Genomic DNA, 27,013 nt, shown 5'->3' with positions numbered 1-27,013 from the left:
GCATGTTTTGGACACTCGGGTGAAGAGAGGGGCGGAGCTGTCAACTGATCACCACCTGGTGGTGTGTTGGCTCCGATGGCGGGGGAAGATGCTGGCCAGACCTGGCAGGCCCAAACGTATTGTGAGGGTCTGCTGGGAACGTCTGGCAGAATCCCCTGTCAGAAAGAGTTTCAACACCCACCTCCGGCAGAACTTCTCCCTTGTCCCGGGGGAGGTGGGGGACATTGAGTCCGAGTGGGCCATGTTCCGCACCTCCATTGTTGAGGCGGCCGATCAGAGCTGTGGCCGTAAGGTGGTTGGTGCCTGTCGTGGCGGCAATCCCCGAACCCGCTGGTGGACACCAGCGGTAAGGGATGCCGTCAAGCTGAAGAAGGAGGCCTATCGGGCCTTTTTGGCCTGTGGGACTCCGGAGGCAGCTGACAGGTACCGGCTGGCCAAGCGGACTGCGGCCTTGGCGGTTGCCGAGGCAAAAACTCGGACATGGGAGGAGTTCGGTGAGGCCATGGAAAACGACTTCCGGATGGCTTCGAGGAAATTCTGGTCCACCATCCGGCGTCTGAGGAGGGGAAAGCAGTGCACTATTAACACTGTGTATAGTGAAGATGGTGTACTGCTGACCTCGACTCGGGACGTCGTGAGTCGGTGGAGAGAATACTTCGAAGCCCTCCTCAATTCCACCGACACGCCTTCCTTTGAGGAAGCAGAGTCTGGGGACTCTGAGGTGGGCTCTTCGATCTCTGGGGCTGAAGTCACTGAGGCGGTTGGTAAGCTCCTCGGTGGCAAGGCCCCGGGGGTGGATGAGATCCGCCCGGAGTTCCTAAAGGCTCTGGATGTTGTAGGGCTGTCATGGCTGACACGCCTCTACAACATCGCGTGGACATCGGGGACAGTGCCTCTGGATTGGCAGACCGGGGTGGTGGTCCCCCTTTTTAAAAAGGGGGACCGGAGGGTGTGTTCCAATTATAGAGGAATCACACTCCTCAGCCTCCCCGGTAAAGTCTATTCAGGGGTGCTGGAGAGGAGGGTCCGTCGGGAAGTCGAATCTCGGATTCAGGAGGAGCAGTGTGGTTTTCGTCCCGGCCGTGGAACAGTGGACCAGCTCTACACCCTCAGCAGGGTCCTCGAGGGTGCATGGGAGTTCGCCCAACCAGTCTACATGTGTTTTGTGGATTTGGAGAAGGCGTTCGACCGTGTGCCTAGGGGAATCCTGTGGAGGGTGCTCCGGGAGTACGGGGTACCGAGCCCCTTGGTAAGGGCTGTTCGGTCCCTGTACGACCGCTGTCAGAGTCTGGTCCGCATTGCCGGCAGTAAGTCGAATTCGTTCCCAGTGAGGGTTGGACTCCGCCAAGGCTGCCCTTTGTCACCGATTTTGTTCATAACTTTTATGGACAGAATTTCTAGGCGCAGCCGAAGCGTTGAGGGGGTCCGGTTTGGTGACCTCAGCATTGAATCTCTGCTTTTTGCAGATGATTTAGTGCTGTTGGCTTCATCAAGCCGTGACCTCCAACTCTCACTGGAGCGGTTCGCAGCTGAGTGTGAAGCGGTTGGGATGAAGATCAGCACCTCCAAATCCGAGACCATGGTCCTCAGTCGGAAAAGGGTGGAGTGCCCTCTCCGGGTCGGGGATGAGATCCTGCCCCAAGTGGAGGAGTTCAAGTATCTTGGGGTCTTGTTCACGAGTGACGGTAGGAGGGAGCGGGAGATCGACAGGCGAATCGGTGCGGCGTCTGCAGTAATGCGGACGCTGCACCGGTCCGTAGTGGTGAAGAAGGAGCTGAGCCGAAAGGCAAAGCTCTCGATTTACCAGTCGATCTACGTTCCTACCCTCACCTATGGTCACGAGCTTTGGGTCGTGACCGAAAGAACAAGATCCCGGATACAAGCGGCCGAAATGAGTTTCCTCCGCAGGGTGTCCGGGCTCTCCCTTAGAGATAGGGTGAGAAGCTCGGTCATCCGGGAGGGACTCGGCGTCGAGCCGCTACTCCTCCGCGTAGAGAGGAGCCAGCTGAGGTGGCTCGGGCATCTGGTTCGGATGCCTCCCGGACGCCTCCCTGGAGAGGTGTTCCGGGCATGTCCCACCGGCGGGAGGCCCCGGGGACGACCCAGGACACGCTGGAGAGACTATGTCTCTCGGCTGGCCTGGGAACGCCTTGGGATCCCGCCGGAGGAGCTGGTTGAAGTGGCTGGGGAGAGGGAAGTCTGGGCTTCCCTGTTAAAGCTGCTGCCCCCGCGACCCGACCCCGGAACAAGCGGAAGATAATGGATGGATGGATGGATGGATGATTTTGTAGCATCTACTAGGACAACACCCATTTGGTGATGATCATGCATACTGAGCAGGAAAACAGTTCATTATTTTCAATTAATTGCACCCACCTGAACGCCACAATTGTATGTAAAAAGTTTCCCAAGCCTTTAACATTACGCGCTGCACGCTAAATGCTAATGCTAGCGAGAACGCGAATGCTATGCTAACGCTCCGAGCCACCTAGCATCGCATTTGCAACAGCGTCAAAACCCCCTTCCCCTCTCCCACTCCGCTCTCTCCGTGTCTCTTAGACATCTCTTGTCATTCAAACAAATTGTAGTAACACACGCCTTCACGTCCTCAGTACCAGTAATGGCGTTGCCAAGATGGGTAAGTAACACTGTTATACTTTAACACCATTATTAACAACACTGGGTCAGTCAGTAACAGGGTACAGACAGACAACCAACCCAACCAGTGGTGTTTTCGTCAACGATGACGACAACAAAAATATTTCCTTAATGCACATTTTTTTTCATGATGATGACAAGACGATAAAGAGCTAAAAATGTGTTTTGGTAGACTAAAACATAATGAAACGAATGCCAGTTTTCATCTGACGAGACGAGAACCAGATGAAAATGCGTAATAGTTTCTGTCACATGTTCAAAATGTGTGCCATTTTATGTGTAGTTAGCCTGCATCGTAGCATTGTCTGGTCATGTTTCCCGACTCACCATTCTCCATGCATGCTTGCACACACGGTAAGATTTGGTTGGTTGGTCAGAAAGAATATGCAATGTTGCTTTAGCCTTTAAAGGTCTGTGCTGAGTGATCACCACACACTAAATGTAACTTGTAGCGTTAGCATAGTGTTTGCATTAGCATTAGGTTAATGGTGCGCGTCCTCTTAAACGCTCAGACAACATCTTTTACTTACAGTTCGTGGCGTACAAGTGGGAATGATTAATTGAAAATAATGTACTGTTTTCCTGATAAGTGTGTATTATCCCCAATTTGGCGTTGACCTTGTAGATATACGCTACCAGTGTTGTTAATAATGGCGTTAGAATATAACGGCGTTACTAACGGCGTTATTTTCATCAGAAGTGAGTAATCTAATTACTTTTCTCATCTTGGCAACGCCATTACCGTAACTAAGGCGGGAAAGGCGTGCGTTACTATGCCAGTTGAATGACGCGAGGAAAGTCTGAGAAAGATGGACTCACGGAGACGAGAGAGCAGAGCAGGAGTGGGGAGGAGGCAAAGGAGGGTGACGCTGTTGCAAACGCGATGCTACTATGCTAGGTGGCTCCAATAATACCTGATTGTAGCCGATAGCCTACAAACTACGCTCACATGATGCTTCGGTAGATATCACATATATACAGAACTAGAAGCAAATGACAGACACGGCTGCATTAGCAACATGTATAATAAAGAACTAGATGCGTTAGTAAACAGCCGCCATCTTAAAGCAGTAGACTTCTCAGGAAGGCTCTGTTTTAGAGAACCTTCCTAGCGAACCTAAGTAACTTTTTATCTAAAATGGTCCTAAATCGGCAAAATCTTGACTTAAATCTATCTTTAAATGATTAAATAGTTTTAAAACTTACACATTTCAAAAGTAGACAGAAGGGAACTAATGCAATAGCGGGAGCAATTTTAAACTTTAACAGTTGATTCACAATATTAAATGACTTCCACACATAGCAAAGGTTACTATCTAGTTATTGCAATATCCGCAATACCCCTGTGTCTAGTTAAGTTTAGGGTAAAGAATTGGGCTAGGGCCAATTCTCCCCAAAACCCTTTCAACTTCACATAATGTGACCTATCTATGTTTTTTTTTTTTTTTTTTTTTTTTTAAGAAAAAAAAAAAACATGAAAATTATCACCAGTTACTTTGCCAGGAAACTAATTACTCTTACATTCAGGTAACTGAGTTACTAACGCAATTACTTTTTGGGAGAAGCAATTTGTAACTGTAATTAATTACTTAACACTGGACGCTACAATATGTACTCGTTTGTCAATGTTTATTCGAAATAGTTGGAAACCTTTATTTATTTTTTTTTCAGTAAAATTTTTTAACTTACAGAAGAAAACAGTTTTAATAAATGTCGACTAAAACTAGACAAAATTAGTCTTGAGTTTTCATCAACAAAAACTAGACGAAGCCAAACACATTTTGAGATGACTAAAATATGACTGAGACTAACAAGTATTATCATCCAAAAGACTAAGACGAAAATTAAAAGGGCTGCCAAAAACAACACTGATTCCAACTTAATGAAAAAGGCCCAGAGCTGCAATGTGAGGCCAGAAACTCCAGTGCAAATGGGGTTGACACTACTTCAGCGTGTTTCCCTCTTTTGACTAATTTGTTGAAAATAGCAGTTCCACAATTAATTAATCTTAGCCAGCTATCAATTTTCTTCCCCAGACTGTTCAGCGTCATTCTAGCATAACAAGAGGAAATCTTCAAGTGTGAGGAGAACATGCAAACGTTTTATACTCTAAGTCTGTTCTTATTTACATCTCTTTGTTTGTTTAAATCAAATAATGCATACTAAAACTGTATATTGTCAACATTTTTGCTTCTATCTGGTCTCAGCTGCAAAAATAGTCTCTATGGTTCTTTTCAGACAAGCTTCTAAAACCTTCACATTTTTCTCCTTTACTTAGTGCATTTTCTTTGACATCTATTATGCATTCTTGACTTCACGTCCGAAAGAGAAGAGCTTTAATTTGTTGACGATTCCCACCAATCTCTTTTAAACGGCTTTTAATTGATAACGGCAAGGGAGAGTGGTGAACTTTAAATAGACGTTCTAATTATCGCTTTAAGAAGCAGGGGCTTTTTTGGAAATGTTATGGCATTTGGAATGGGATTAATGGATGAGTGAGGTGCTGGTCACCCTGCAGCTAAATGACATTAAAGAAAGAGATGAGTGGTGCTGCTGAAGGGAGCAAACCCACTAGTCACAGGAGCCAGGGCGCCGATTGCCTTGGGCACACTCCGTGGGGTAAGGTGTGTATGTGTGTGGGTTGGAAGGGGAAGTGGGGGCATTATATGATCCATCTTTCCTTGACTCCATCCCACAGAGAAAAGCAGATGTGGTATGACTTCCCTTGATGCAGTATAAAATCAGCAATTATTTGGATTTTAGTCCTTGTGATTAAGATGAAGTCACCTATTCCAGCCATCACACTGATTTTGGCCCAAAACAGCTCAAGAATCATGTCATCCACGCAAGTTCAAATCCAGCTGTCAACAGCTTTTGCGTTAATGGAGATTGACGCACAAAATTGACAGGTTTCATAAGCATAAAAAATTTTGTTTTCACTGAAAAACAAAAATCAGGATTGTATAACTTGCGATTATTAAATGATTCGAATTTATTGTACGTGTTGCCAATGCTTTGGTTTAATTGATAATCAGCATTCGGGAACTCAACATTGCTAAGTAACTAGTCAGACTAATAAACACCCTTTTAATAGCCCTGACTAATTCAGCCCGGTTGGCTCTCCGAGGGTCGTCTTGGTCTTACCAGGTATTCCAGACAGAAATCTGTGTCTCCTGTGGTCTTGATCTGCAGGCCGCGGTCTGTTGAGGCTGGAGGCCAAACTGGCAGCTGTGATGGATCAGGCCAGCGTTGACTACAGGGGATTGAGCAGCAGCCTCAGGGTTAAAATGATGCATGATGATTGAATCCTAGTAGATGCAAAAGCTCCCCATGGAATACAAATAGCACCCAGTGGCATCCCCAACACATGTACTGTATATTAATTAATTTATTTATTTTTAATTTGGAGACAACCTGCTGTCATGATTCACTCTTTTGCCTCAAAGACGCGAGGATCTGAGCTACAATGTGTGGTCGGGCCTTCCTGTGTGAAGTTAGCAGGTTTTGTTTTGTTTGGGTATCCTGTCTTACTCCCCTAATTTAAAGTTTATAGACAGTTGTAGTCAGAGGTTGCGCTAGACTTTTTCGTTGTCTGTCATTTTGACTGACAGTGTCATAAAAATCCGGTCATAATCTATTTTTACCGTTCACTTACATTTTTAAAATGATAATAATGACATATTCAATAGTATTTAGTTTTCACTTTTTTTTTTTATTTTTTTTTTAATTAATTTACATATTTTTATTTGAACTTTTTAATGCAGTACATCTCAGCCAGAACAAAAATAACAGGTCTAATAATCTTATTCATGGTCATCTGGAATACAAACAAAAAGTGAACGTTTTGACTGACACAATTCCAGAGTTGTGATTGACTGTTTTGTGAGCAGGTTCTTCATCTATTTTACACAAACCAGGCATACATCACTAACAAAACAAAACACAGCTCACACAGCAATACCCACACACACACAACAAAGACAAATCAAGCAAAAAAACAAAAAAAAACAAAAAAAACAAAAAAATGTTTTATATAGTTCAATGATACCATAGATAACATTGATATTATAATGAACAAGAAATAAGATGAAGTAATAACTAACTAAACTCGCTAATTTTAACGAAATAAGAGGGAGGTAGGGGGGGGGGGGGGGGGCTGCAAGGCTATTAATTGCTTTCTTGAGAAATTTAGAGTCCATCTAAGTAGTCTTTAAAGGGCTGCCAGGTTTTTTGGAAGGTACTTCCCCTTCCCGATAGTGAGAATCTTATCTTCTCTAGCTTGAGATGAGTCAAGACCTCTTTGAGCCAACTATTGTATGATGGGGGATGTGCATGTTTCCACTTGAATAAAATAAGCCGTTTTGCTAGTAAAGTCGTGAAGGCGATTACATGGCGTGTTGGTGCAGATAAAACGGGTAATGGAGGGGAGCAACCAAAAAGTGCTATGTATGGGTCCTCCCCCAGATCTGTGTCAGATACGGTTTCCAATGTGTTGAAGATCTGCTGCCAGAAACTAGCGAGGTTAGGACAGGACCAAAACAAATGCGTGTGATCGGCGGGTGATTGTTTACATCTGTTGCAGCTGTCAATGATAGTGGGGTAAATTTTTGCAAGTCGAGCATTGGTGTAATGTACTCTAAAAACGATTTTGCATTGCAATAGACCATGTCTGGCACAAATGGAGGAGGAGTGGACCAGCTTACAAATCTGCTTCCAGCGACTGTCCGATATTTCAGTCCCAATCTCATTCTCCCACTTATGTTTTAAGGAGTGTGAATATAAGGGGCTCTGACAAGCTGAGGAATTGTAGATGGATGAAATGGTTTGTCTATGGGCATGGTCTAGGTTGAGCACGGAATCAATCAAGGAGGTTGGTGGCCGATTGGGAAAATTTGGATAAGTAGTTTGAATGAAGTGCCTAATTTGTAAAAACCGGTAGAAATGGGATTGAGGTAGACTGAATTTCTTCGATAGCTCTTCGAAATTCATAAGGCGCCCATTTTTAATTAATATTCTGTCCGAACAAGCTTAACAAGAGGCAAATAGACAGCGGAGTGCACTAATCAGCGACGGGCAGACGTGCCGTTAGCAAAGCGACGAGGGCAGGACGAGGGACTTGCGCGCGGAAGTAAACATACGAGGAGAACGGAGTTTATTCAACATGGCTAGCGCGAGACAGACTGTTGTCAATGACTCGTGTCGATGTGTTTTAGCTCATTTAAAACTGAATTTACCGCGGATTGGAACATATTATCGGCTCTACCGTTCGCCATACATGTTGTTGTAGAGACGACTTTCGGCGCGCAAAGAGTGACGTTGCTCGTGAAGAACACGTCACGCAAATAAACAAATCTGATTTGTCGATTGATTTTGTACCTACTCGAGAGGCTGTGTCCCAGACTTTTCTCTCAGTGTTTGAAAAATACAGGGAGAACAGTCTGGCCGTGCCAGGCAAACACTCAGTTGCCTTGACATTTTTCTGAGTAAGGCCAACGACAACATGCATCAAGAGAGACAATAGCTAATTAATATGCTCACTCGCCACCCTGTGGTCTGGGGTGTGAATTGCAACCTGTCAAAATGACAGATGGACTTCAGTTTTTTTCCGTCACCGTTTTAAAAAACCGGTCAACGACGGAAAATATTCGGTTAACGCGACCCCTGGTTGTAGTAGACAGTTGACAGGACAGTATTTCCAAGTCTCTACATCCAGGGTCTTCAATTAGCGGTCCATGACCGGACCACGGCACACCTCTCTGTGGACCCAGAGCAAACGGCACTTTAAAAAAAAAAACAACTTTTTTTTTTCACATACAGCGGGGCAAATAAGTATTTTGTCAACCACCAATTGTGCAAGTTCTCCTACTTGGAAAGATTAGAGAGGCCTGTAATTGTCAACAGGGGTAAACCTCAACCATGAGAGACAGAATGTGTGTGTGTGTGTGTGGGGGGGGGGGGGACTGAAAATCACATTGTTTGATTTTTAAATAATTTATTTCCAAATTAGAGTGGAAAATAAGTATTTGGTCACCTACAAACAAGCAAGATTTCTGGCTGTCAAAGAGGTCTAACTTCTTCTAATGAGGTCTAACGAGGTCTAACGAGGCTCCACTCGTTACCTGTATTAATGGCAACTGTTTTAACTCATTATCGGTATAAAAGACACCTGTCCACAACATTAGTCATGCACACTCCAAACTCCACTATGACCAAGACCAAAGAGCTGTCGAAGGACACCAGAGACAAAATTGTAGACCTGCACCAGGCTGGGAAAACTGAATCTGCAATAGGTAAAACGCTTGGTGTAAAGAAATCAACTGTGGGAGCAATTATTAGAAAATGAAAGGCATACAAGACCACTGATAATCTCCCTCGATCTGGGGCTCCATGGAAGATCTCACCCCGTGGCGTCAAAATGATAACAAGAACGGTGAGCAAAAATCCCTGAACCACACGGGGGGACCTAGTGAACGACCTACAGAGAGTTGGGACCACAGTAGCAAAGGCTACTATCAGTAACACAATGCGCCTTCAGGGACTCAAATCCTGCACTGCCAGACGTGTCCCCCAGATGAAGCCAGTACATGTCCAGGCCCATCTGCGGTTCGCTAGAAAGAATTTGGATGATCCAGAAGAGGACTGGGAGAATGTGTTATGGTCAAATAAAACCAAGATAGAACTTTTTGGTAGAAACACAGGTTCTCGTGTTTGGAGAAGAAAGAATACTGAATTGCATCCGAAGAACACCATACCTACTGTGAAGCATGGGGGTGGAAACATTAGCTTTAGTGCTGTTTTTCTGCAAAGGGACCAGGACGACTGATCTGTTTAAAAGAAAGAATGAATGGGGGCATGTATCAGGAGATTTTGAGTGAAAATCTCCTTCCATCAGCAAGGGCATCGGAGATGAGACGTGGCTGGGTCTTTCAGCATGACAGTGACCCCAAACACACAGCCAGGGCAACAAAGGAGCGGCTTTGTAAGAAGCATTTCAAGGTCCTGGAGTGGCCTAGCCAGTCTCCAGATCTCAACCCCATAGAAAATCTGTGGAGGGAGTTGAAAGGCCGTGTTGCTCAACGACAGCCCCAAAACATCACTGCTCTAGTGGAGATCTGCATGGAGGCCAAAATACCAGCGACAGTGTGTGAAAAGCTTGTGAAGAGTTACAGAAAACGTTTGGCCTCCGTTATTGCCAACAAAGGGTAAATAACAAAGTATTGAGATGAACTTTTGGTATTGACCAAATACTTATTTTCCACCATGATTTGCAAATAAATTCATTAAAAATCAAACAATGTGATTTTCTGTTGGGTTTTTTTCCACATTCTGTCTCTCATGGTTGATTTTTACCCATATTGACAATAACAGGCCTCTCTAATGTTTTCAAGAGGGAGAATTTGCACAATTAGTGGTTGACTAAATACTTATTTGCCCCACTGTATATTATTTGTATGAATCGCCGATCTTTCACTATGCGCTACTATTCTATCGCTAAATTCTGTTTCATTTTTAGGCAAATATATTCCATTTTGCCACTTCTGTTGTCATCTCTATGACAATGACGCGCTGATTGGCTGAGAGAGCCTGCATGGATGCGCTGACTGGCTGAGAAAGCCTGCATGCTGCTAGCTAGAGAAGACGGACCGCAGCAGTGTGGAACACGAGTCGCAAAAAATCGCTGTTTAAATGAGGAATGGACTGACAAATATGCGTCCATTTTACCAACTGCATGTACCAAAAAACTAATGTGCTTAATATGCTTAAAGACAATTGCGCTGTTAAAAGTGAAAACGTGAAATGCCATTATGTTAAAGAGCACAGCTCTTTTGAAGAGAAGTTTCCTACTAAATCAGAATTGAGGAGGCAAGAAATTAACAGGTCCAAGCAGTCATATCAAGAGTCAAGCAATGTTATTGTGAAATCTATGGCACAACAACAAATTGCAATGGAGAGCTCACTCAGAGTGTCGTGGGTGTTTGCCAAACATAAGAAGCCTTTCTCTGATGGAGAAATAATAAAAGAGTGCATGACTGAAGTGATGGCAGCAATGTTCGAAAGGAAAAAAAAGGAGGAAATGACAACAAAAATCAAACAAATCTCACTCCCAGATTCATCAACCACAAGACCCACTGAAGTACTGGCCCCCAAATGCATTTCTCACTCTCATTGAGCAGTGTTTTGCAGTTAAAGTTACTGTCAATAATTATTTTGTTTGCACCTTAATGACAGTGCTTGTCATTTATGTTCTGTACATGTGATCATGTACTGTTCTACTTGCACATTGTTTTCTTTTTCGTCCAGCAGTGTTTTACAGTTACAAAAATATACTGTCAATTGTTATTGTTTGCACCTCAATGACAGATCTTGTCAATTATTTGGTGTACATGTATGTGTAAACATTGTACTTGCATGTTTTTTTTTTCATTAAGTCAGAAAAATGTTTTGTCAATTTATTTCTATTTAATCAGAATGCGTATTGTATTTTTGTTTAGTCAAAAGAAAACCACCTTTACCACCTTCGACCTGCCTTGTACTTGACCGACATTAATAAATGGACCCATGCTTTGCTAAAGAAAACAATTGTGGACCTTCAAGATTTGTATTTGAGGACCTCTGTTCTAGATTCAAATGACATACACAGAAACAGTACAGATAAATGGGTCAAATTTGACATCTACAGCTACATGTTTTGTATTATGTCAAATACTGGGAACATGGCACATGTTTTGATAAGGCGGTGGCTTGCATTTTGTGGGTGACAATGCTCCCTGTCCAGTGAGAAGGCAGGAGTGGCCGCCTACCTCAGCCGAAGCTCTCGTCTACGGTTCTTGATTGTGTCAAGACTTCCACCCCCCTTGGCCCTATTTGCGTGCCTGCCAAGAGAGCGCTACCCTTGGCTTGGGCCCAGGGAGCCATGCGCTCTGACGTCGCCCAGTTTCTCCACCGAGAATACGCCATTTTCGGCGTTCATTCCCCAGCTGTCTCCCCGTTGACGAGAATTCCTGCTGGGGCTGCAGCAGGGGAACCACAAGCCAAAACTTGGTCGCCGCCGGGAGCTGGCCGATCGGTGAAGGCTATCACCCCCGCCGGCGTTTGTGACATGACTCGGGGTAGTTTTGTGTAATTTTTCGTTTCGAAAGGCGAGGAAGAGACTTGGAAGAACCGCTCGGTTTGGGTTAGCATGTAGGCTAGCTCTCACATTCCTTTTTTGTTTACACTCTTTCCTCCGTCTCCGAGTCCCCGCTGGGAAATGACAAAAGCTGGACTAACTCCGGTGGCATAAAATACCGTTCGGGAGGTTTAATAAGTCGGCAGTTTTGACCATCATGCCGTAATTTAGCCCTGTCATACTCAATAAATGCATTTTTAATATTTCATATTCTATTTAGCACAAGAATTATTTGTCATGATTATACAATTTATTTAGCAATCGGGGAAAAATACTTAGATACAAAGAATAGCTTGTAAAAAAAATTGAAGTAGAGAGAAAAAAAATGATGACATTTTACAGTATGTTCTAGTTATCAGTGTTTGTTACCTCCTCCTCCAAATGCGATTAAACATATATGGCTGTATGCCCCAGGCTTCCTCTGGATTGAAAATATCACTTGAAAGATACACACTTGAACCAGAATCATTGAAAAATGCTTCGTCCTCCATTAGGCTGGATTCTAAAGCCGCTGAAATCACTACTCCACTGACGTCATCACCCAGATGGAGGCAGTAAGGGTTAAACGGCAGATTAAAAGAGGTGGGCAAACCACTCACATTTTACAGTTTGTCTAATAGGTGTTTGGATATTCTAGTTTATGTTTGTTCTTTTGTTTTAACTTGCTTTCATAGAAGCTCTGTAATTCTTCTTGTGAGAAAATTCCACATTACATTTTCCAACATTTATAGAGGATGCAATTATGTATCAATTACTTTAACACTTGACAAAGCATTATAAAGCTACTTTTGGTTTAAAATATCCACAGAAATATAATGTCAGAAAAGTATGGCTCTGCCTTTACAGTAGGATCAATTTTGCATTTGACTGAAAAGTAAATTGCTGAATAAGTGCACCTGCTAAAATTGAGAAGTTGTCACCACATCTCCAAAGGAGGGAGGGATGTAAATATTGATGCACGGACTAAAAGAGGAAGTTAATTACACTGCTTACCATCACTCCCTCCTTGATTTTCTCGAGTGAAGCATATAAAATAATATTGCACTATTTGTGTGTGAGTTCATGACATCATTAAAGGAGACAGTTTTACTTAACTTCACACAGAATTTCATATCTTATAAATGTATTGGGAATTAGACATATTGCACTACAAATCACACATTTATTCAAGATAGAGGCACCTAAAAGTGTGTGCAAACTTTTAACATTTGCATTAATTAAAAAAAATAATAAATAAATTGAAAGCTGTTCCCAAGACTGTGAAGACTCATCTATATGACTCATCCACAACTGAACCCCACGTCATTTTAATCATGGTTGGACATTAGAGCAACTGGATCTGAAAGATCCACGACCAATTTCTTCAAAGCCACAGATTTGTCTGCTATCCGCAACATGGATTTGAGACTCGTCCAAAACACTTGCTGCTTCCGCTCATCTTTTGGCCATTCCAGGTACATCTGCTGCTGGAGCAAGCTTCTCAGTCTCAACAACTTTTGGTCAGGCTATCAGTCGGGATGGGTTCCAACAGGATGAACACCAAAGAGTCCTGCTGGATGTTGATGGCTCTGTGCTGGGCGAAGAAGAGCTCGTAGTTGCACCACGGGTACAAAGTCACGTTCGTGAACACAAAGCAAAAAGCTGGCTTTCTCCAAGGCTGGCCCATGCTCACTGCTCATAAAGTGGGAATCCTGATGACTGTGTGAGACAAATGCATGGTATGAAAATGATATTTTCTTTAGTAGGTTTGAGCATTTCTTGCCCCTCCTCTTCACCCGAATCCACACCCATAAAATCTTTGTGTACCATATGCCATCCAATTTATAAAAAATCTGGCCCAAAGTTGTTCCAGCCAAGAGTAATACAGAGAAAGCAACTATGGTTTGGAGCCATGTCTCACATGAGATTGCACTGGTTTTTTACTCAGACAGTGGCAGGTCTGCCAATTTTACCGAGGTGCTACATGAATAATACAAGGGTCAGTCCAAAAGCAAAGATATGTTTAAGTCTGTGATGAAACAATGTAGGTCACAGGAGCAGCTGAAGGGATTGTGCTCAGCTTTGATGTTTTGAAGTTTAGGAAGTCCCTGCAAGACTTGCTGGGAAAGAGCTGTGATCGCCATTTGGTCCACGTAGAGACTCATCAGGTTCGGGGCGTTGAGATGTTCTGGAAGCGCCTGGATGCTGTTAGAACTAAGATACCGGTATTTCAGCTTGGGAAACTGAAACAGGTCCTTTTGGGTTAAGGCAGTTATTCCTGTTTTCGCTAAGAGAATTTGCTCAAAATGTGGCGACAGGTATTTTTCGGACTATAAGTCGCAGTTTTTTTCATAGTTTGGCTGGGGGTGCGACTTATACTCAGGAGCGACTTATATGTGAAATTATTAACATACACACCATATTTTGGTGTTTTAGAGTGACACTGATGGTTTGCTAAACTTGATAGCATGTCCTTTATGCTACAGTTATCTGAATAACTCTTAATAGCTTTGGCCATGTTCGCGTTCTGCCTTTGGCAATGTGTGTTCAATTGTATTATTGACTTTTTTATATTGAAATGCATGCTTCTAGTTTGTGGCGCTTTCGCGACTACGTGAGGGCGCACGCGCACTTGTTTACGTGAAGAAGACCGCTCACACGCCAGAAGAAGACGGACAGCTACGCAGCTGGATTGAGTGCCAAGTTAGCGAGAGAGAAACACGGCTGCGAACCTACGTTCATTGTTTATGCTTGTAAAATATCTCTACAGAGGCAACGCCTGTGTGTATCATCTTTTCTGTTTTTGCTTTTTATTTTCCACCCGCGATCGGACACTTAAAGCCAGTTGTGTGGTTGTTTGAATGATGTGCTAATGTTAGCGAATGCATGCTAACCGTTTGTGGCATTGCTGTAACAGCACCTAATTATCATTTACTTACTTGATGCGAACCTGTTCTGTATTGAGGACGAAATTGATTCAAGCATCGTCATTTGGGAGTTTAGCTCGCTGTATAGCCAGGACCGAGCCGTAGTGTCCTAGTGAGGACAGTATATTCACATTTCGTTGTTCATGCACTGTACACTGTACACTTACTCAGCATGTTGTTCACTATTGTATTTTTATATTAAATTGCCTTTCAAGATGACAGATCTGTTCTATGTGTTGGATTTTATCAAGTAAATGTCCCCCAAAATACGACTTATACTCCGGTGCGACTTATATGTTTTTTTTTTTTTTCTCTTCGTTTGGCATTTTATGGCTGGTGCGACTTATACTCAGGTGCGACTTGTAGTCCGAAAAATACGGTACTCAAAAACCTCGTTTCCAAGGTTGTTGTTCCCAAGATTGAGTTCAATCAAGTGACTGGGCCATTTGCATCTGTTGTTCTGGTCGATGGAGTTGAAACTCAAATCCAAGGATTCCAGATGCTTCATTTCATGAGTCATTTTTGAAATGAAGGACAACAAGTGGAAACGGTTCTTGCTCATCAATAGATGCTTCAGTATTGAGAAAATTGAGGTGTAGGAACACGTGGGCCACCAGAAGCCCAAATCTGATAGGAGGTTGTCTGAAATATCCAGGCAGGCATGGTAGATAGGAGCTTGCAGGGCAAAATGTTCATGCCGCTTCCAGAAAACTTAACGTAGTTCAGGTTTGAAACATCCTCAAAAGTGACGTTAAATTTGGAATAATTGTATTGATAATGTTTAACTCAATCAAAAAAGTAATGGCACGAACAGTTTCACTATGATTAGGAGCGCGAAACTGAAACCCATCCTCTGTATCTTCATTGTACGTAATATTGACAAAGGAGGGGTCTTGAGACAGCCATATGTTTTTTAAGAATATCTCTACGAATGAGGTGTTTAACCAGGTGTTGTTCTCTTTGGTAAGGTTGCGCACACGTGGCATTGCTTCTAAGTTCTGGAAGGGTTCCCCGGTGACGCTGCAATTGCCTGAAAACATGCAACTTCAAGACACTCACTTGTGTCACATTTAAATCCACAAGGATTTTGTCGAACCTATCGAAACGCCCGTAGAAGTTCTCAAAGAGGGACAATTTCTGGAGGGACAACATCCTGAAGGCTCCCGGTTAATACATTCGCCAGGGAACTCCTGCACTCAACACAAATGTTGCAAGGAAATGTTCATTACTGCTTTAAAGTCATTTAACTGAACTTGCAAGGTCATTTTACTTCCTCATGATAGCACTTGAAGATTTGTAAGGTTCTGAAAACATTCGGGCTGCTGATAGGTCTCATGAAGATTGTCAGACAAATCCAAGACTGTCGTATGTTGTATATAGTGTTTATATATTGTTGTATATAGTCGAACCGTCTCAAAATAGGATTTTAATTCCAATAATAATGGTATTTAAGATTTTCTTTTATCGTGTCACAGGCACTTTAAGAGGGACTTCAAAATCAACTTAGAAAACAGTCAACAATCATTAAAAAAAATTCAATAATTCTGATTCTAAATTCTTATTTGTTTCATAAATTTGGGAAAAGTCAATAAGGAACCAATCTCAAGCTCAAAGTGTTGTTTCACAATAGATTAACTGGTTGTGTAGGATGTCTCTGCAATCACTCACCACAATAAAAAATGGCAATGGCAGTTTATCACAAAATGCTGAATGTATTTGGAAACAACTCCATTGATAATAATGCGTGTTGGAGTATCAGATATTGACAAAGAGGTATGGCAGCTTGCGAATTGGCATAATCATCAGGATTAAGCGATGGCATGTTGAATTCTTAAATCCCAGCAATCGTTAATGCCTGTTTGTACACAAATCAAATATTTTATACAAAACTTAAGTTTTAAACAAAAGCTTACCTAAAAAGAGTCAATGAAGGCCAAACTCAGCCTCTGGACTTCACTTTGATTGGCCTGAGGCTAGAGGATGAGACCTGTGGAGAGTTGAGATGAGGCTGTCACATTTCCCATAGATCAGTCATTATCACTAACCCAGTCAGTGCTGGGATCAGCACCAGGCCCATTCATCTAGAACCGTCATTAAAGAGCTAAATGAGAGCTGCCGCTGCTAATGAGGTAATGAGAATTTCTGTGCGTGCGTGTGCGTGTGTGTGCGTGTGTGTGTGTGCGTGTGTGTGCGTGCGTGTGTGTGTGTGTGTGTGTGTGTGTGTGTGTGATAGATACAGACAGATTGAGAAGAGACATATATAGAAAAGGGATAGATACAGGACACAGCGTACATACTCACACATAGACAGATGGGCCTGAATAATTTTGGCATCTGGTTGAATAAAGTCCCATCAGGACCCATTCTCCTCATCCAGTTCTGTATACAGCTCCCCTTCAACTCGCATAAACAAAAGTTTCACTTGTTTCCAATCTCTTGTTGATTTGATATCGCTTCTTGCATGAATGCAACTATCCTCTAATTGCCGACAGGGTAAACTTTATTGGCCTCAGTTGTACTCTTGCCCAAAACAAAGCACTGCTGCAGCTGAAAATGTTTTGCTGTTTGACAAAACTCTTTACTTACGCCATGAAAATATTTATCCTGTGCCAAGTTAAAAAGAGGTTTTGCATACGGCTGCAAATTTCACAATTTTTAAACGATGAGTATTTATTTTGGCTAAGCTATAATTCCACATTAAATGTTGCTAGTTGCAATTTAAATTGAACCACTCTGTTTAAATTCATATCATGTAAATGCTTGTGACTGTACTTTTACATCATTAAATGACGCAAAGACTATATTATTCTTTGATCACATTATGGACAACATGTAATTGAATATGATGAATCTATTTTTATTTTATTTTTTTTTATGTATGTTTTTCAATCTTGATAAGAATGTCTTCTTCTCCTGTCCACGAAATCGCTGCGCTAATACAGTGGGGCAAATAAGTATTTAGTCAATCACTAATTGTGCAAGTTCTCCCACTTGAAAATATTAGAGAGGCCTGTAATTGTCAACATGGGTAAACCTCAACCATGAGAGACAGAATGTGAAAAAAAAAACCAGAAAATCACATTTTTTGATTTTTAAATAACTTATTTGCAAATCACGGTGGAAAATAAGTATTCGGTCAATACCAAAAGTTCATCTCATTACTTTGTTATGTACCCTTTGTTGGCAATAACGGAGGCCAAACGTCTTCTTTAACTCTTCACAAGCTTTTCACACACTGTTGCTGGTATTTTGGCCCATTCCTCCATGCGGATCTCCTCTAGAGCAGTGATGTTATGGGGCTGTCGTTGGGCAACACGGACTTTCAACTCACTCCACAGATTTTCTATGGGGTTGAGATCTGGAGACTGGCTAGGCAACTCCAGGACCTTGAAATGCTTCTTACAAAGCCACTTCATTGTTGCCCTGGCTGTGTGTTTGGGATCATTGTCATTCTGAAAGACCCAGCCACATCTCATCTTCAATGCCCTTGCTGATGGAAGGAGATTTTCACTCTAAATCTCTCGATACATAGCCCCATTCATTCTTTCCTTTACACAGATCAGTCATCCTGGTCCCTTTGCAGAAAAAACTGCCCCAAAGCATGATGTTTCCACCCCCATGCTTCACAGTGGGTATGGTGCTCTCGTGGGTATTCTTTTTCCTCCAAACACAAGAATCTGTTTCTACCAAAAAATTCTATTTTGGTTTCATCTGACCATGACATATTCTCCCAGTCCTCTTCTGGATCATCCAAATGCTTTCTAGCAAACCGCAGACGGGCCTGGACGTGTACTTTCTTCAGCAGGGTGACACGTCTGGCAGTGCAGGATTTCTTTCTCAGTGATTTCTTTACACCAAGCATTTTACCTATTGCAGATTCAGTCTTCCCAGCCTGGTGCAGGTCTACAATTTTGTCTCTGGTGTCCTTCGACAGCTATTTGGTCTTGGCCATAATGGAGTTTGGAGTTTGACTGACTGAGGTTGTGGACAGGTGTCTTTTATACCTATAATGAGTTAAAACAGGTGCCGACAGGTAACGACTGGAGCCTCATTAGACCTCGTTAGACCTCGTTAGAAGAAGTTAGACCTCTTTGACAGCCAGAAAACTTGCTTGTTTGTAGGTGACCAAATACTTATTTTCCACTCTAATTTGGAAATACATTATTTAAAAATCAAACAATGTGATTTTCTGTTGTTTTTATTCCACATTCTGTCCCTCATGGTTGAGGTTTACCCATTTACCCATTACAGGCCTCTCTAATCTTTTCAAGTGGGAGAACTTGCACAATTGGTGGTTGACTAAATACTTATTTGCCCCACTGTATGCACAGTTTCGTGCAGACTGATACACAAAATTCCAAAATACATGTTTACACTCGAAGCAGAACCCATTTTGCGGACACACACCTGCCTGGCGCTCAAAAAAGGGCTCCATTTTCGTGGGAACACTTTGAGTGTCAGGAATACGCAGGCAGGCAGGTGGTGTGTGGACCCAAATGCAGGGAAAGGGAAGCGAGGCAGAATGGCGGTGCAAAAGGTTTTTAATTAATGCCAACAAAAAAACAAAGTACCAACAAAAGGACTGGGGTATCCAAAAACTCTTAACAAACAAATGTCAGGCTAACAAATCAACTTACTTTCCAAAGCAGGGCGAGTAACACGAGGAACTGGGGGGAATACGCAGGCATGAACGTGGACAAGTACATTGACAATGACGCAACAAGGAGTGACAAGAAACTGGGTGCTTATATATACACACACGCAGACAAGGGGTAACGAGACAACGAGGAACAGATGGGTAACACAGGAGGATGCAGATTAGAGGATACACTAGGAGAGGGCACAACAGGTGAAATCAATGGGCAATCACAGGGAAGAGTCACACCAGGAGAAAACCAACACAAACCGTAACATTGAGATCCCCCTAGAAGAGCTGGATGAAGTGGTTGGGGAGAGGGGAGTCTGGGCTTCTCTGCTTGCATTGCTTCCCCTGCCACCCAACCCCGTAAAAGTAGGAGAAAATGGATGGATGGATGGACGGACGGATTGATTTTGCACATAATATTTTCAGATGCTGTGACAGATTGATTTCAGTTATGCAGTATATTTAGTATTATATTAGAATTTGACTCACCATAATTAGTTTAGCACTGTTCTAATGCTTTTGTTTTATTTAAAATGTTCACTGCACGAGCACTTATTAATTGTAAGGGCCTTGATATTGTGCGAGTGCACGGAACATCAATGAGCAAGCATCTTTCTGCCACGTTAGTCATGAATTTAAAGCGGGTGGGGAGGTGGGGTCACACTAGTGTCTCATCACCATGCTAAGTGTATACAAATTGTTTTGCTCTGACTTGTTGTGGAAGGTAGCAAGTGAGAAGATGAGCTGCCGTGTTGATCTGATAATGACACGTTGCCCTTACGGTGTTACACATAGCCCTCCATTAATAAACAAATGGAGGGCTCACCCTGGAGGTCAGAGGAGCTCAGCTGGCCCATTTTCCGCAGCCATCTATCCGCTCCCGGGGATCCAAAATGGCCACCCGTCCTGTTGGTCTGTCAGACGACTGCTAACCTTGTCGTTGGTGACAGGCAGGAGGGTGAAAGAAGTGGGGGTCGATCCGGGACACAAAATGGGGGTAAGTTGTGACGCCTTCCCTCCCCTTCGCTGATTAGTGTGAGTGACAAAGTGGTGCAGAGAGTCCACTCAGGCCTTCATAATAAATCTATCAGGGACTAATAGAATACCATCAATCCCGTCTCCTCAGCCTCCCTTCCTTCTTGCCTGCTCTTCACTCCGTAGGGAACACGGGGTCACCATGTCGGGGTGTGTGTCGTTGATATGTTAGGATTGTGAGCCGGGAGGGGGGGAGCCAATCCTTGGGGATTATACAACTGTTATTATTCAATTACGCTGCCTTTTCTTCTCAGTTAAAAGACCATGATATCATTATCACTTAATGAATATATATAATTGGATCTTGGCTGCCACTTCTCCCAGGTCTGATGAATGCTACTCACTATTCATCCTCTTCTCCACATTCATTACTCCACAGCAGACAGCTGAAGATGACAACAGTGGCACTGATTTCGCACTGGCTAAAGATAATTATTATAATTATATCTTTAGTTGCATCTATTGTTAGCCAAAAACAACAGAACACGTTTTTACTGTTGCAATTGAATGTATTGTGCATGTCTCCATCATGATTGCACGTGAAGAAACGTTGTCTCGCATTGATACACAATAACATGGACGATTTGTCCAACCTTACTCTCATTGATTGTGTTTCCCAGTCAGTGCCAACAAGAACAAACTCCCAGAGGGCATCAGGAGAAGAGAAGAGACCTTGATGGCTATACTCTTGACACTCATGGTCATCAATACCCTCTCAATCTGCCAAGAAACAATGAGAGACGATCTAGATGGTGATGAGCAACACTAAAAACATTGATTTAGCGTTTGTCCACTTCATTTGAAGTGAGATAAGGTGATGACAGAGAAGGGACGGGTTGGGTGGGGGTCTTATGAGACAAAATGTGTTTAGCACCCTCCCATTCAGATGTCGCCCTCTTGTTGAAAACCAAAAGCAAGCGTCCCACCCCTCCACATTGTTGAGGGTAAATGCGGCATGGCGGGGGTCGAGTGTGCGAGGCAGTGGGAGGATGTGCATATGTGTGTGCTTGTGTTCGACTAAATAGGAGGCCTCCGTGTACATCGTCATTAATCCTGCTTAAGAACGACAGCGCTGGCAGAGTGGCAGCACCTCGGTCCAGCTGCTACAGCCCTCCAAAGAGACACTTCAGACCTCCCCTCCAGCACCACACAACCTACCTCCCACCACCTCCGTGGCCCTCCGCATCTGATAGCCTTCTCCACATTCTCTCGTAAGCCCCAATTTCCCTTCACAATTTTCCCCCTCACACAACCCAAAACCCAGAACCCCATTCGCTCAGCCACCCATGCCATACATCACTCCAAATTAAATTTACATCAGACCCTCCTCCATCAAACGGGCCAAAAGAGAGGCCGAGAGGGGAAGAGATCGAGAGGCTGACATCATTACCCGGCAGCGGAGCACATGACCGTCATCTATTAAAACCTTTTATACACATGTCTCAGGATTTTACCAAAGTTCATGCATACCTAAGTGCAAGTTTGTGTTAAAAATTAAAAGCTCTTTTAGGAGGACAAAGGAGTTTCTGAACTGTTGACTTTGAGAGGGCTTTTATTACCCCAACTATGGGTGTCTGGCATTGCTATAGACAGCCCCATCTCTTTTTTCCTCGCTTTTTTTCTTTTTCTTACACCTGCTGCTTTATCATATCCCGTGTTTGACTAGTACGCAGTCATTTTTCTGGGCATCAGCAATAACAGAGAGGTTACAGAATCTTTTGGCTATATATTTTAAATTTAATTTGAAATTAGTTTGAACATTGTGATTGCATAAAATAATACAGTGGTACCTGTACTTACGAACATTTCTAAATATAGAATTTCAGGTTGAGACACGGCTCAACTAAAAAAATATTGCCTCTTGTTACGAAAGTAATTTCAGGATACGAAAGGGAAAAATACAGCATGGGTAGTACTCGCAGCTCCCAGAGTTTACTGAAAATAACATATTCAGGGTTTCCCCTAGAATTTTTTGAAGCTGTGGTGGTGGGCTGCATCGGAGTCAGACAGCTTCACCATGTTGTGCCACGGCGAAATTGCATCATATCATGACAAATGAGAATTTTTTTTTTCTCCACGTTTTTTTCCCCCAAGAAAAACCATAACAAAGATATATTTAAAATATTTCACTAGCCAAGCTTATGTCGTAGCTCTCAGCTACAGTACATGTTCGTAAAATGCGTAGCTGATTACAGCTATGTTACCCTACGTAATGATACGACTTTTTTTTGTCGCAGCAATAGTACGACTTACATCTCATAGTGAGTATGAGATGTAAGTCGTACTATTGTCGTAGTCCTTCTTTTTCCGTTTATTTGGCCCACGACAATAATAGTTCTTCTGTTAATGGACCCATTTCAAGGAGTAGGGGGAAATTCTAATAGCCGTGCAAAGAATTTTACTAGTTTCGTGGAAAAGGTGAATAGTTTTTTTGTTGTTGTTCTTGAACTACAGTTCCATACAAAGGCACATCGAGGTACCATTAACTTAGCAAGGGGAGGTATGAGAGTCATTTTTCGAGTGTCGCAGAGCTCGTGAAACTTGAAAAAAAGCACATTTATCAAAGTTTCGTCAACTGTGATTGCGTGTATCCGTCCGCCGAACCAGCCTGAGAGCACAGATATAAGTACGCCTGCCCCTCTGCTATTGGATGCATTGTTGACATTAGCACGGTGGTACTCTGAAAATATTAGAGCAAGGCTCTATTTTGGCCTCTCGGCGCAAATTCATTCAAACTTTGCCTTCCGTCCAAGACGGCTGTCCACCGCTCACTTTCGTCGAAAAGTCTGATCCAAACTACTGTAATGCCTGGGATATGGGGAGGGAGTGGAGTTGGCTTACCCACTTTATTGTGGCAACAATGATAAAGAAAAACAATAACAAAATAACAGCGGGCTGCTGCGACATGCGACTGCAATCTCTCGCCCGTTCTCCAATTCTTCAAACTAACTTCCCTCCTATGTATCAGCTCCCCAGTCCGATTGTCTCTTAAGGGGGCCACACTTAGTTACAGACAGTACAATACACAATGAATAGGTTCCCGCTGAACCCTTCACACTAGGCTGCCACTAGTCTGAAACGGCCTTCAAAATATTTAAAAAAAAAAAAAAAAAAAAAAAACATTTATTTGGTGTCGCGATGTGCCACAATCTTTTATATGCAGGTGAAACCCTGATACTTACAGCTGCTCTGCCATTGTCTATTGCCTAGCATTCCTGGCATCCAATTGGTTAAGAGGGACGTCACTGTATGTGCATGTGTGTATCACAGCGTCCTCTTCATTCGCCCTTCGTGTTACGAAAGCTTTAAATGCGTGTATTAACTGTTATTCTTTACTCCATTGTTGGTTTTCTACATTATGCACAACTTTGATTTTATGTTTTATTGTACAATACTCTAATTGTAACATGTATTTGTTACATGTTTTGATGCATTGCCATGGATTATAAAAGATTTATGTCTGAATTTGGGGGGGTTGGAACGGATTTGGACATTTACATGGAAAACGCGTCTCTACATACAGAATTTTCAAGTTATGAAACTACTTTCAGAGCCAATTATTTTGTAAGTAGAGGTACCACTGTAATGATGATACACTCTGTTTAGAGCTATGTTGCTTGTTATAAAAATGTGTGACTCTCAGGTGTAGTAATACTGGTTTGCACATGACTGATGATTAAATTTAATCCTTGAAAAAAACAATACATTTCTCCTGTTACTGAAAATATACTATTTACAATGCATTCGCTATATTTAAATATTTCACCTACTGCTACAAAAGAGGTGTGATGGTTCTAGTTCAAACAGTCACCAAAGACTATCTTCCTCATCTGGTCTTTTTGTTACAGTGTGTTGTCAATATTAGAATTGTAAAAGGTCTTGGGAATACTAGAGTTGTTCATTAGCATGTTTTTATTGTACACCAAAATGCTGCATTGAATCATATCATAATTAGTGTTAATCATGCTAGGTCTTGTTATGTCAGATTGTATTGAACTTTGTCACATTGCATTATACTGATGTCTGATGTGATGCCTTGGCTGCTCTCTGCATCAGTGATGTATTAGAACAGAGTGTTACCTCCTCTCACCGTTGGGGATATATTTGCATTGGAACGTCTGAAAGCAGCTGGAGTGAACCAGCTCGGTAAAGGCACCTGAGTGCTGAGCGCTTACTCTTTAATTGCTTCATTATCGTCTGTGCTAATCCCTCTCCAATTTCGACACTCTCATTTTCCACACTAATTTGTCCCAGTCCCTGTTCGACTCGCTCCTCTCACAGTCCGTGCTATGGCAGCTATTTGCTTTCCAAGGCAATGATAACAATTAATGCAGCAGTCGGCGGCCCTTGTTTCGTATAAACCGGTTTTAGTCAACTAAACAAGGGGCTGCTGATAAACAGACTCAGGAGCCAAGACGCAGAGCATCACAGCACCATTTGTCTCAGTAATTATGCTTTAATTACGACTGTGTATGCTAATACACCAAACATTTGCATAGACCATTCAGTCAACTTTCTTGTTTCTCTTTTGGAAGGCAGTGTAAGGAGGGGAATGATAACTACCTCCCCTACATTCTGATGACATATGAGGATTTTAGTGAAATAAACACAATGTCACAAGGCTTTCCAGGGGAAAAACTATTTATTGTATTGTAAAACGACAACAATAAAGATGTCTGACTGATTTTTAAGGAGATGGATGCTGTCGGAATGGATCTTGGGGGGGGGGGGGGGGGGGGGGGGTAAGTTACGTAAGTAAATGATTTCATTTATGTTTATGGTTAATCTGAAGACCATATATTGCTTGACAACTACACACAATGCACGGACACCCATTGAATGTGCAAATAGCCAAATGTCAAAGTGAAGGGCAATCACATAAGCCCCTTTCATGCACATATGCCAGTAAATTCTTGCGTAAGGTGACGCGGGTTTTACTCGCGTCATTGCTTCACGCATGGAGAGATATCCGGGGAATGACGCGGCGGGTTGGACACTCACAGACTTGTCCCGTGTTGCCAACTGGCGCTCTCTGTGCCGGGAAGACTGCTAGCACGCTTTTATAACCCGGCTATTACGTCATTTAGGTCGGCATCGGCTGTCACATTCTGTTGGTTAGGTCGTGTTTTGTGAGTCGGTTGTGGGAGGATTCCCAACATCGTAACTGTAGCTAATTCAAGATCATTGAGACTGTATTCAAGCCCAGGTGATCCAAGAGAAGGGTGCCGAGATATCAACTTGATGGCCGCCATTTGACACGTTGTACTCTCGAATTTTATGCATTAGCTAGCTTGTTCGTTTGCAGCCCTTGTTTTGAAATCCCCTACCTTGCGCTGGTATTTGAGTGTATTTGTTTTGTTGTCTTATCGGCTCTCTGCCTACCGCTTAGGTTAATATTATTAATCTCTGTTGACCTACTGTCACAGATTCATTGTTTTATTCCCCCTTTTCTGTGATCGTGTGTATTTTTGTTTGTATTTTGTAAACCCTTGAACGCATCCCTCTGTTGTTTTTTGCTTTGAGATACAGCCTTGTTTCCACAGTTGCCGACCCTAACATCGGCAACAAAATAAACCACACATTTCGAAAGATGGACGATGGACTCTCTTCCTCGGCTCTACGATCCAGTAGCAATTTAATTTCGTTATGTTTTCAGTTTAATATACATATTTTCAGCTTGTTATGTTGATAATTGTGATTTTTGTTTGCCGCTTTTCGTCTTACTGCGAAGAAAGAGGAAGTGACGATCGGCTCGGCATGATATTTACGTCATCAGCCATGATGGTGTCACCTGGAATTTTTAACACCTGCTTTCACACACACCGCTTCCCTGGAAAGTCACGGACATTATACTAAGACACAACTCAGTAAATGTCCAAGTCATCTCCATGTCAGGCGACCCAGGAAATTGCTTTCACATACAAAGGCTGCCCGTTTAAATCCCGGAATTTATACGGTGTTCAGATGTATGTGAAATGGGCTATAGTCTTCTCTTCTGGTACAACAGTGGTGGCCACTTTAGTGTGTTCAGCACATGGAGTGGCTTATTGTCCCAAAATTACAGTGTATGTGTATATGCGTATATGTACAATTTTCAACATACACAAAATAACCACTTCTTTCAAATATTGTTCACAAATCTGTCCTAAACTGTGATAGTTTGATAGTTTGTGATAGTTGTTTTGTTTGAATATGGCTCTGAAATACTGTATAAGCAAATACAGTTATTGTATGTTACTGCAATGCAGAGAGGACGCCAGAATCGCACAACCCTCAAATTCATGATTTTTTTTTTTTAGGTTTTTATAAGTCAGGCTGTGAATGTCATTTGTTCATTCGCCCATATAAGTGACTTTTCTTGTTGTTCATTTTGTATTATTGTTTGTTTCCTGAGGTAACTCACTCTGAGTTGCCACTGATAACCACTATCGTTCACATTTGTCCGTCTTAACTTTGCACGTTACTGTGGTCTCAAATTTACAACAAAATTGGAGAGCCACTACCAATCCTTTATCCTTCTTTGGCATTTACATAGAACTCAGCAAATCCCAATATTACAAGAAATCTTTCCACTGTCACACAGTGGTTAAATTAGATAAT

General features: G+C 42.6%; 1 pseudogene; it reads right to left on the bottom strand.

The window, feature by feature from the left end:
• Positions 1–13,134: 13,134 nt before the first annotated feature.
• Positions 13,135–20,235, bottom strand: LOC130918390 (toll-like receptor 1; annotated as a pseudogene).
• Between the last annotated feature and the right edge of the window lie 6,778 nt (positions 20,236–27,013).

This window comes from Corythoichthys intestinalis, chromosome 7 (genome assembly GCF_030265065.1).
Source record: "Corythoichthys intestinalis isolate RoL2023-P3 chromosome 7, ASM3026506v1, whole genome shotgun sequence".
NCBI lineage: Eukaryota > Metazoa > Chordata > Actinopteri > Syngnathiformes > Syngnathidae > Corythoichthys > Corythoichthys intestinalis.
The sequence above is the reverse complement of the archived record's forward strand: the minus strand, read 5'-3'. Positions and strand labels throughout refer to the sequence as shown.